The sequence below is a fragment of the Pan troglodytes genome, chromosome 2, assembly GCF_028858775.2.
Source record: "Pan troglodytes isolate AG18354 chromosome 2, NHGRI_mPanTro3-v2.0_pri, whole genome shotgun sequence".
NCBI classification, from domain to species: domain Eukaryota; kingdom Metazoa; phylum Chordata; class Mammalia; order Primates; family Hominidae; genus Pan; species Pan troglodytes.
Window position 1 is genome coordinate 105,975,824 of NC_086015.1, and position 12,228 is coordinate 105,988,051.

A 12,228-nucleotide genomic window follows, 5' to 3' on the forward strand; every position below is an offset into this window, starting at 1 on the left:
GGATAAAAGAAAAACTTCTTCCCGAACAGTCTTTAAATTCAATTCATTTAAAGGACTGTCAAAATAAACATATCTCATAAAAATCTGATCTACATATTTATTTAAAGGCATCCTTCACTCATTTATTCATTTATTCAGAGTATCACTATATCTTCTGGCATTGTCCAACAGATTTTCTAACAATTTTAAGTAAATTCTAAATTAGATGTTATAATATAATAAAAGAAATGCATCAATGTTTGCATTTTGAGCTTCCTTATAAATGGAGATACCACACAGCAATGATAGGAACCAGGTTTAGGGGAGAGAAATGAGAGAGGACAAATAGGGCATAGTAATTACAGTGATCTAACTTCACTATTCTTTGCAATGAAAAGCAGCAGGATGAACTTTCATTCTTGAAAACGTTGACTGGTGGTACAGGTTATTGCGAGCACATTCCCTGTATACACTGTGAAGACTGCCTAACCACAGTAGGAGCCAATACATGTTTATGCCACTATCTTGTATTACATGTGATGTCTTGGTAATATACAACCCATTCAGGACTCTTTCCTAGAAGCTTTTTATTGAGTATCACAAAATCCACACTGTGTATACAATTTAGAGTCTATCAAAGCAGATGAGAACATATTATGCTTACTGTCTTGGGGAACAATTTCAATCAGCCTCCCCACTCCAATCCCTTATTAGTGGCTGCCTATAGCATTGTGCTGAGGCTGATTCCATAATCACATCAGAGTGTGGCAGGAACACCATAGCAATTAGCAACATGTTCCAGGAACAAGGAGAAGAGAGAGGTGGCAAGTTGGCCATATATTTGACAGCGTCTAAATTGAAGCTTACTTTTTTCCCCTGCAGCAACTGATCATTGAGGTAAAAGCAGGCTATTGATTTATGTTGAAGTGGAGAGAAAACTATGGTTTGATGACAGGTAGCGTCCAGTCATTTTGCAACACCCAAGGAGCATGTTACTTCTGATCTTCTTAGTTGTTTGTCTAACTATTAATCCAACATCAGCAGCATGTTTTCAGAGATGGACAGGACTCCTAGAATGGGGGAATGAGCAACTGAAGACTTACTCGTTGTAAGTACATGAGTCCATAAGGTGTACAGACAAATGCCCAAGAAGCCACCACCAGCTCCACTTTTCTTGAAGTGGAGGGTGGGAATGTATATATTGTTGATTCTCATTATTCACAGCAGCTATATTCTATAATATCACTGCAAACACTGAATTGGTGAATACTGAACACTTGCTCCTAGGGCAAATACAGGGTTAGGTTCCTGTGAGCCTCTAGTCACACATTTTTCTTGACCAATCAATAACATTGATTTAGGTTGATTTATGTTTAAAAATTTCTTACTTAATATACACTGTTGATTCATTAACATTGAACTCACAACCAACAGCCACTAATTTATGCCAGAACAAACTTATCTAACACATATTTTCTGCATAAGTCACATCACAGTCTTCTTGTATTTAGGAATGCTACACAGCTCTTCAGCCTGATTCTTAGCGGCATTTTAAACAGTGAAATCATTAACAAAAGGCACTAAAAAGCCAAAACCATGCCATTGAATAGACCACAAAAAATACAGTTGTTTACAGTATGAAACAAGAACTTGTTTACAGAGCTGAAACAAGAAAACAGAGAATGTGTGTATCGGGTGACTCAAATTTTTCACTATTTCGAGCATGATCACGAATGACAGTGAAGGTATCATGAGTATTGTTTTGGGGGTTACAAATAAATTTTAGTAAACAGGCAAATTCACAAATATGAAATCTGTGAATAATGAAAATTAACTATGTGTTTGTGTGTGTATGACTTTTTAACTAGAAATAAAGATGCAGCCTTTAACATGAAGAGCTCCCATTTAATTGAAAATTTATGACTAGTACAAATAAAATATTCAAGGAAAATGCAAACTTGATATACAAGAAGACTAAACTCAACGGTTGAAATGCTAATATGAAATTCAAGGAGGAGTCTACGGAATACTCCAAGCAGAGATATTTTTAAAGAAGTAGGAATTGTTCTGAGCATTTGAGTGTGGGATAAAATTTGTTTAAGAGGAATGTAGCAGATAATGGACCTCAGGTGATGGTTCAGAGCGAACAAAGGTTTGGAGGCAAGAATGATGCTCTGAGGGCCCCCATAGCACTCCAGAACCAGTAGCACATGGAAGCAAAGATGGACTAGAGAGAAAGACTGAGCCCAGTGGGACACACAGAGCAGCTGGTCTGAGGATTTCATTCTGTAATCAGAAATACACCCCAGTTTGACCTTCATATTCTGATTTCAGGCTCAGGCTCCGATGGAATAATGGCTGTGCCTTTTATGTATGTGTATATTTAACTAAATTAAGCATGCAGCACTCTGCACAGATGGGCACTTGATAAATTTGTTTATTGGTTATTCTTTCACTCCTGCCTTGCCCAAGAGAAGTGAATGATTATAGTTTTTTCACCCTTTCTCAGAAACCTCACAGTGTGGGAGCAAAGTATTCCTTTCCCCAGGATAAAAGAGAGAAAGTAAATTGAGCCATAACAAATATTAGCCCACGTATGCTACTAAGTGTTCCCAAAAATTGGAGGTTAAATAAATCCACCATGTGGCTTTCAGAGTTGTGGTATAGTTAGGGGCAACACCCATAAGGACTTTATTTCTGAATGCTTTTTGAGAATATGCCCATGATTAAACTCTGTGCTGTCATTTAAAATGAGGGAATTAAACAACCAGCAATTAATATCACACTGGAGTATTACAGTCATATATGCAAGGATTTAGATACCTTTTATTAAATGTATTATTTTAAAGCATATAAATATTTTTAATTGTTTCCATTTCTACCAAAAGTCTTATTTACAAAGGGATGGATGCTGCTGGGGTAAGATGACAGACTCAGGCAATCTTCCTGGGCAGGGATTGAGAACATTTTTTGTAAAAGTTCAGATAACAAGTATTGCAGGCTTTGCCTAAGAATAGGCTCTTTCACAGCTGCTCAACTCTGCCATGTGAAACCAGTCATAGATAATACATAAGTGAATGAGCATAGCTATGTCCCAATAAAATTTTATTCATCGGCATTTATATTTGAATTTTAAATATCTTTCTCATCTTATAAAATAGTGTTGTTCTTTTGATTGATTTTTTTAACCAATTAAAAATATAACTGCGACTGTTACCTTGTGGGACACAACAGAAGAGATTTGGCCCATAGGCTGTAGTTTTCAGATGCCTGCTCTTAGGTAAAAGAGAGTCAATACTTCTCAGAGACTGAGAAAAAGGCGTTGGGCAGGCTAGGGGTATAATTGTGAATTGTGAATCCAGATTAAGAGGACAAGGTTCTTTGTCCCTGAAAAGCTTACGTATTGCTCCTGATGGTACTTTCTCAGGGACTGGAGTCACAGGCCTTGGCTACTGCAGAGTCTGGAAAGATGCTTCAAAGCAGTACCAAAGCACCCACTTGCAGTATTGCTTCAGGCTCTTCTGGCTAAGAAGAATAGGGAAATCAGGGGAAAGGCAAAATATTAGTTTCTTGGCTGTTTATTATTCTTCAGTGCTCTTTTAGTGGTCTCTGCTATACAGTGCTCTCTCATGGAAAACTTGTGTGTCTTTAAGAAACACTCCCTACTCTCAGTCTCTTGCACCTATGTTGAAGACCTCTATCCCGGAACTCAGAGTTCTTCCCCAACTCCTGCTCAGAGTCTTATTCTGGGGTCTTCTCATGCCAGGAAGAAGCCCTTAAAGGCAAAACATTTTTGCTATGGAGAGGAGGCAGGGAAATACTAGGTAGAAAAGGGCAGGGTCTCTGGCAAGGGTTCTACCCTAGAGCCTGGACCCATGGCCCTAAATGAGAATTTCACATCCCCATTTTCCCACCTGAATGTTACCTTTTGGCCCATGACACCCCCTGTCCTGTGTCCATAAAAACCCCAAACTCCACTGGCAGAGGAACAGAGTGGCTTGGCAGAGAAAGAGAGAAGTGTCTGAATGTCGAGAGAAGAAGAGGCAGCTGGACATCAGAGACTATGGAGAGGAGTTTGGCTGGGGATGGCCAAACTCCAGGGGAAGATTATCTTTCCATTCTATCCCCTTTCCAGCTCCCCATCCTGCTGAGAGCTACTTCCACTGCTCAATAAAATCTCCAAATTTACCATCCTTCAAGTCCATGTGACCTGATTCTTCCTGGATGCCAGACAAGAACCCAGGTACCAATAGGGCAGGGTGTAAAAGGCTGTTATCGTGACCCTCCACTGAGCTGGTTTAACACTTAGCCATCTGCAGACGGCAAATGCTAGAAGAGCATTGTTTGTAACACATGCCCTGTGGGGCTCCAGAGGTCACGGGCAACCCCTAGATGCTGCCACGGGTTGGTACAGGGTTTGTTCCTGTCAGTTCCCAAAGGCATTCACCTCGGCTCCTCCACTTGCTCACTGGCATGCTCCCTCTTCTGCAAGGGGTTTGAGTGGGTGGTCAAGCAAATGAGCCACCCCTGCTGCAGGTCCCACAAGGGGGTCAAGGGAACTCTCCTATCTCATTTGCATAATGGCTGTAGCCCATTTCCCTTCTATAGTTTCTATTTGGCTTACAGAAAAACTCACATGTCCTTGTCATACCAAACTTTGAAAATTTGTGCCATTGACAGGGTTTTCCTTTCTCCTTGATTTCAGGCAAGAGTCATACACTGATCTTCATGCTCCTCAGATTCCAAGAGGTATACATCAAATTTCCAAACAATTATCTCACTGCATAAAACATTTGTCCTATAATGGCATCTAATGCATCATCCTCTAATCAAGTTCAAAAATATTAAGTAAGGAGGTCGATATCTCTTCCCTGTGACGGATCATCAGTTTCTTTCTCAGAAGGTGGTTTTCTGCCCTCTCTCACTTAGCTTGGAATTTGGGAGAAGATACATTCTCCTCTCTTTCATTATACAAAGGGAAGAGAAATGCCACAGTACTCCTTATTTCTACTAATTTCCTTCCCTCTCTGATTAATCTCTCTTGAATTTCTTACCTTTCCTTACATAGGGCAGTGGTGGACCATAGGCTAAAGGTTGCAGAGCCAATTTTGTCTACCTCTTAGAAAATTCTGTGGGGATGCTGTGTTTGTTGTATTATTCATTGCTCTCAGCTTTGGGGCCTCATCAGGAAAGCAGAAATCTTACATAACATACCCAGTGCACTTGTAAACCACTATTTGGGCTGGTTTTACACTACCTTTTATGGACTCTCAGGAGAAATAAAGATCATAGATATCAGTTAATTCACCCATATGATGGTCAAATTTCCTCTGCAACATCCCTGTGGATAACTTATACATCCTCAAGTCCTCCAATCATGGAAACAACTCATTGTATTTGGGAATAGCATTAGTGAGAAGTCCTTCCACGTGTCAAGTCAAAGTCTGCTTTTCTGTAATTTTCCCTCAACCTTCCTCCTCATTCTCTTCTTTGAAGCTAAACAGGACAAGCTGTTCTCTTCAGAGAAGCTTTTATATGAGAATCTTTAAATATGTGAGGATAACAGAGATTTTTTTTTTCTTTTTTCTTCCTTGAAGACTCAGGATTCCCATTGACTGCAATTGTTTCATAATGAGATTGTTTCAAATCCTGTCATTAAAGGGGTCTCATTTGGACACAATTCATTTTCCAGGTGGGGTTTGACCTACACCAAATTGAACAGAAGAATCATCATCCTTCTTTTGGGAAACCGTGCTTCTAAAATCCACTCCTCCCACCTCTGAGCCTCTTTTTCCTGAAGGAATCCTATTCACTCTTTAGAATTTAGGCCATCTTTTTCAATACCTCTCCTCTTTCCCTTCCTCTTTTCTGAAATGTCACTGTATATATGCATCTTTATTTTGGTATGTGTCCTATTGAATGGTAAATTAATTACTTAATTTTATATCTGTTTTTCCCAGAAAATGCTAAGCTCTTGAAACAAGGACAATGTGTTATGCATCACTAGATTCCCCTTATGTCTTTATGCCTGGCACAAGCTGGAGACTTCATGAATGATGTTGAATAAACAAATAAGTGAATGCAGCCTAAGACTCCCTTCAGCCTTCCTAGTAGTGGTATCATATAGTTGCACCATGTTGAACACTTTGCCAATTTACATTTCTGAGAGCTTTTCACTTTTGCTCAGCTCACCTGGGTTTTCTCCATTATACTTATACCTATTATATGTATTTTAACTACACATATGTGTTGAAAAGTTAACATCTGAAAAGTGTATCTTAATGAAAAGTAATTCCAAATTATTTTAATCTATTTACAAATTCAGAGTAGACCTTATATTAACTCACAGTATAAGTATTTGAAAACAATTAACATTTCATTTATTTTAGCCAGTCTTTTTACCCCTTCAAATTACCCTCCTCTAGGGAGATTTTATCAGCTGTAAGATGGATCAGGGACCCTTCTTAGGGGCCTGCTAGGTCCCCACAAGCATGGAAATAAAGAAAAAAATCTTGAGTCCCTTCAAGGTAAATTCTAGGCACCTAGCTAGCCTTGAAAAGTAAGTGAGCAAACACATAAGCAAGAGGATATTAACAATAGTCTCCTAAGCAAGCCAACGTCAAAAGCTGTTTTGGTTCCTCTGGAAACAAAAAGTTAAAATCTTAACATATGTTCTTGGGTTGTTTTTCAGAAATCCCCACCAAATGGAAAATGCCAACTGCTATCACATAGACCTCGGAGAAGGAAGACCTGGGGACTGAACTCTGGTCTCTGTTCTTCATTCTGCATTTCTTCCTGAGGGGCCTGGAGAGAATCACACCCTTGGGCCAAACCAATGTCTAACCTCCATGTATTGATTTATGATTTTTCCTACAACTTCTGCTCTCCTGGAATGTATCCTTACCTTGAAAAACCCTTGCTTATAAGCCATCTGGGAGTTTGGGTCTTAAGCATTAGCTGCCCGTCCTCCTTGGTTGGTTGGCACCATGCAATAAATGTCGTTTTCTTTAACTGCAAATCTTGATGTCAGTGTCTGGCTTTCCTGCACTGGGTAAGAAGACCCCAGTTTGGTTTGGTGGCAGCTGTTTATATAAAACTTCCTGAAATCCCCCCATTGTGAACCTGGGAGTCAACAAAAACAACAAAGTGAAGCAGGGTTTGTTTGTTTGTTTGTTCGTTGCTTTTGTTTTAGTTTGAGAATAGAGAGGACTGTGGGGGAAGAAAGATATACTTGTTCCTATTCCCACACCATGCATTTTGGATGATGTGATACCTTTGTTGGTTCATGTCTGCAGCTCCTCAGATAGGTTCCTTTACTGTGTTCCTGTGCCTCCTCCTCCCTCGAGACCAGATCAACTTGTTCATTTCTGAAAGCAATCATTTGGTACAAAGTGTTACAAAACGATGTATGAGCAACTCAAGTATTTCTCAGCCATAGAATACTGGACAGATACAGTGGAAACTCAGTTCCCCATCTGTGATTTTCTATTCCTTTCAAATGTCCTTTATTTCCCTTTGACTTTTCATTTGGTGTGTAAAACAGGCAAATGAAAGTAATCCTGATTAATGTCATTCATAATTTCTATTGCGCATCTACTAGGTGCATGGAATTTATTAAGGCAGGTCATATTTTAAAGGGTATAGTGTGGGAACTGTTGTCAAAGTATAACATATAAATCGATTTTGACCATTTACCATAAAATTATTATCTTTACACTAACCATATCATTATTTATTGTATGCTCAAATGTGCTTTGTTTCTCTTCTGGTTCCATTTTTTTTCCGCTTATGGAGAAATGCTTCCAGTTATACAATGGAGTTCCATGGAAAAGTCAGGTAAGGTTACACATAAACTTATTGGACGTGGCTATTTACAATTTGTCATTGTAGGTGCCTGAACACACAAGGAAGGAGAAATGAAAATAAGGAATCAGGAAAGATTAGTGACATGCCTTGGAATGAATCTGGAACAGCTTTGCCTGTGGTCTGAACTATATGTTTCACATTTTTAAAGCATTTATCTAAGGGTCCTTGCTATAACCAAAGGCAATTTTTCAGACCCCATGATTATATTCACTAGCAACAGAAGTGTGTTTTAGTAATAGTCGGATGTCTATTTATACATCATCAACATTTTAGGTAGTTTTCCTGTATTTCTTAGTCCCCCAAAACTCCTGAAATTCAAATTCTGCCTCCTCTCTAACATTTAGCACATTGTTGGTGCTCAATAAATGTTTAACAGTTGGGATACTTATGTTTAACAGCTGCAACATTGACTCCAAGGACAGCTGCATTTTAATGGTGTGTGAAGTGATTTATATGTAAGCTTCTAAAACTCATAACTAAAGCACTTAGCACTTTAGGCTCCTCTGGGACAAAAGGTGATAGATTAAGGTAAAATGGTATTATTATTTAATTCCGAAAGAGGTAAATTACACTGGCAAAATGCTATTTGATGTTACTGGCAAACCGCTGTGGTCTGAAGCTTTGTTGCCATCAGGAAACGTGGTCCAGTGGTGGTAGCTGTGGTGAAGGAGGCAGGAGTCCCGGGTGCTATTTCTGGTTAATTCACTGACTTCCTGGGTGACCTTGGGCAACTCACTTAACCTCCCCATGCCTCAGTCTCCCTCCCTAGGAGTAGAACTGAGCAGTCCTTTCTAAGATTCTGCTTTAAAAGGACATTTTAAGAGTAAAACCTTGAAATGCTTCATTTGGCAATAACATTTTTTGCAGTAATGAGTGATTTGTTTTTCTCCCAGCTGCATTGTTGGCTGCTAGAAAAGCAGTGTATATTAATATGTCCTTAGCCTGAACACACAACGTGAGTTCCCAGAGTGGCCATGGGCACAGGAGTCTGTATTTCAGAACAGACCTATATCACTGCCAAAGGTACTTTGATTCTATACCATGCACACTTCTTATGACTTTGTCCTTACCATGTTTAAAGAGATTCTGAGACAAAGAAATAAACACTTCCCTGAATCCTTGGGTGGTGAAAGCTGTCTGGATTTTGAATTGACTCTTGCAGTTTGAGAAGAACCTGTTCATGCGTTTGGGAAAAATAGTGAAAAAATCCCAAACTTAAAGCTTCTGCTCATTGCTCAGTTGAAGAAGAGAGTAGAGGAAAACAGAGGGGTCCCTCTTCCTGTCTATGCCAGCCTTGTGAGCCTGCTGAATGGGGATGTCATGCGGTTGGAACAGATGGCATTTCAGATCCTGTAGTGGCTATATCTTGAATTCTGACCACGGTACTTTACTCTAAATTCCTTGAATGGCTACTTAGGCTGCTGTATTTCTGACAATGCGTAGGCAGATACATAACGATTTATCCACACCACTGGGTACATACAGGTTCTTCAGAAAATTGATAGGCATGAGGCGTGAGGGGTAAAGAGGAAAAAAAGAGCATAAGGGAAGATCATTATATAAAACAGATTATATTTTGTTTCCTTGATTAATAGACTAAATGTTCCAATGAATTTTTTTCCTGAAGAGTTCTTATCACTTATCAGACTGGATTGGGCTTTTTGGTGGATATGGAGAGTGTCACTGACTTATCCTCATTTTAATCATTTTTAAAAAGACAATAATTAGCACATCATTGTATAGTTCAATGGCTCTTGTACAGGGAAATTGGAGTGACCTTGAAAGGAAAAAAAGATTATATAGACAGCATAAATTCACTCAGCTACTTTTTTGAGTTTATAGCTACTGGATTGCCATCATATTTTTTTCTTTACTGATGGTGGTTATAAACTGTACTATGATTTATTGTTATTTTGTAATTTTTTTTTAAAAAAACCTCACTTCAATTTTGTGCTTTGCATATTTTTACAATGGGTGCTAACATTTGTAAGATTCTCACATATGTGGATTGAAAGGCAATCAGATAATTGGTTAGTCATTTATTTTCAGCTTTAATCAAGAAATTAATGATTCTTAGTTTGCAATAAAGGAGAAACATTAACCATAAAAACTAATTTTAGTATTAAAATTCCTTCAGAATAAATGTTTGATATTGTGAGTCTAAAACTCTGATTACAGCACGAAAGTGTATAAAACTCTATTTACCACCATTATAATCATTGTTTTCATAAAGGGCTTTTTGTTAATTTGAGGTTTCTTAGGAATGTAGCTCACAGATTTTTGCAGAAGAGGCAATATACACTAAATACCAACATATCCCCATGTGAAAAAACGTGTCCTTAGTATAGAGAGTAAAACACTTAAAGATTTTATGACAAGTTAAATAAAAAGTTGGATAAAGAGAGAGTTGTCAATGATTGTTAAGAAATTTCTTTGTTGATTTGACTATGTTGATTATGTAGATATTTTGAGGAAGACGTTAATAATCAGTTAATGGTGGTGAAGATCAGTGTTAACCTAAGAAAGCAGTATTGAAGAGAAAAAAACCCCACAAAAACCCGCAAAAAACCCCAACAATAAAACAACACACACACATAAACATATATTGAATTTTGTAAAATTAAGGTATTAAGCCAGATTTATCAAATACAGTCCATGTCAAATCTCTGTGAATCATCAAAATCAGACAAGCTGAATTACCTGATTTACTTGATTTCTCAGAGTGAAAACAATAACAATTACTGACTGCTTGGTATAAACAACAACCCTATGGAGTATATTTTATTAACTCCCCAAAAGTTTAAGTAATGCGTTCAAGATCGCATAGCTAGTAAGTGGTAGAACTGGGAATACAGCACAACCTGACTCTTCAGTCCACATTTTGAACCGCCATATTGTACTCTCTCTCCAACAGTTTTATGAATGCTAAAGAAATCGTAGCACTGGGGAAGCAAGGTACTAGCTCAACTTAAAGATGCTACAATATTGTCTGTATTAGGAAAATTATCTTCAGGAGATGTTGACTCACCTATCTTCCCTTACCCATGATCTACACAGATTAAAATGCACCCACAGTCATATACGTTATCAACATGTAAGGTAGTTTTACAGTGTAATAGTACTATCTCAGAATTGCAAGGACCACAAATAATTTTTAAAAGTTCATGTCAGGAACTCTGAGAGTTTGAGATCTTACCCTGCTTATAAGCTGAAGAGTGAGCTTGCTTTAGATTCATGAATACCATAAGAAGAAATGAGACTCCTGAGTCAGAGACTTGGTTATTTATGGCACAACAGGCAGCATAAGATTTATGTTTGCATTGGTTCCCCTCTCCCCATAGATCTCATGGGGAATCACCAGGAGACAGTCCCAGGTGGATGCTGTGTCTGCAATGTGTTTGTGTCACAGCTGAGAAATCCTAATCTGTAAAAGGGTTACAAGCAAACCTGGCCAACCTTTGCCCAGAGGGAGCTCTCACTGTGTTTTCTTATTTGTATTATGTTGGTCGGCAAACAAATCTGCCCTTTGCCCAGGAGGGTGACACTCTTTCTATCATTTATTGAAAAAATGTCTTGAAAATACATTTTTTGAAAAGACAGTCTGGAATAAGAGCTGTCATCAACTCTGCTCACAAAACATGAATACACACATAAGAGAGACATAAAAAGCTGTTTCCCAACAACGTATTATTTCCTATAATCCATGCTCTCTCATTTGACCCTTATACAAATTCTGTGAGATTAATAGGGTAGGTCTTATAGATTTTCCATTTTGCAGATTTCGCTACCTATAAAATGGTTCTGTTGGCTAAATAAGACTAACATAGCTTCCATAGCCTGAAAATAGTTTAGCTGATGAAATATATAGGTATATAAGAAAAATCCCAAATATACAAATTGAGGTTTAAAGGGATTTAATTCTTATAGCATAAAGGATTAATACAAAAAGAATTTTTCTCCAGTAGTATTTTATATTCTCTATTTTTAGTAGCGACTTGATCAGCAATAAAGAAGTTAAGTATAAGCATATGTACTAGCAATCACTAGCAATTGATGGAGGAATAGAAATAAGAACAATACACCTCCTAAATTATATTATAATTCAATAGAAAAAGATGATCTGAATTGATGCACTATTTAGGAATATACCTATTATGTTAAGTAGTGTATATCTGTATCAGAATACCATTAAGTGCATAATGTATTATATTCTCAGTTTCTAAGGTGCGTAACATCTAGGTGTGCTGTGTTTGGGGCCGAGGCATCCTTTAATAATTGGCAGAAGTTACATCCCAATGAGGATGATTTACTCCAGGAATTTCAAAGCAATTTGCTTACTATCAGTCAGCTCTTTTATTTTGACAAGGCAGGTTAGATTTTAGC

General features: G+C 38.0%; 1 long non-coding RNA gene across 1 annotated transcript in view; it reads right to left on the bottom strand.

Annotated features, from left to right (window-relative positions):
- Window positions 1–544: 544 nt before the first annotated feature.
- LOC107970711 (uncharacterized) overlaps window positions 545–12,228 on the bottom strand; it is a 50,335-nt gene continuing 38,651 nt past the window's right edge. Inside the window, exons 9-12 of the long non-coding RNA XR_010155669.1 lie at window positions 7,701–7,873; window positions 7,253–7,346; window positions 3,380–3,504; window positions 545–1,049 (exon numbers count right to left, since the gene is read on the bottom strand). This is a non-coding gene — a long non-coding RNA (uncharacterized LOC107970711). The remainder of the gene's footprint in view (window positions 1,050–3,379; window positions 3,505–7,252; window positions 7,347–7,700; window positions 7,874–12,228) is intronic.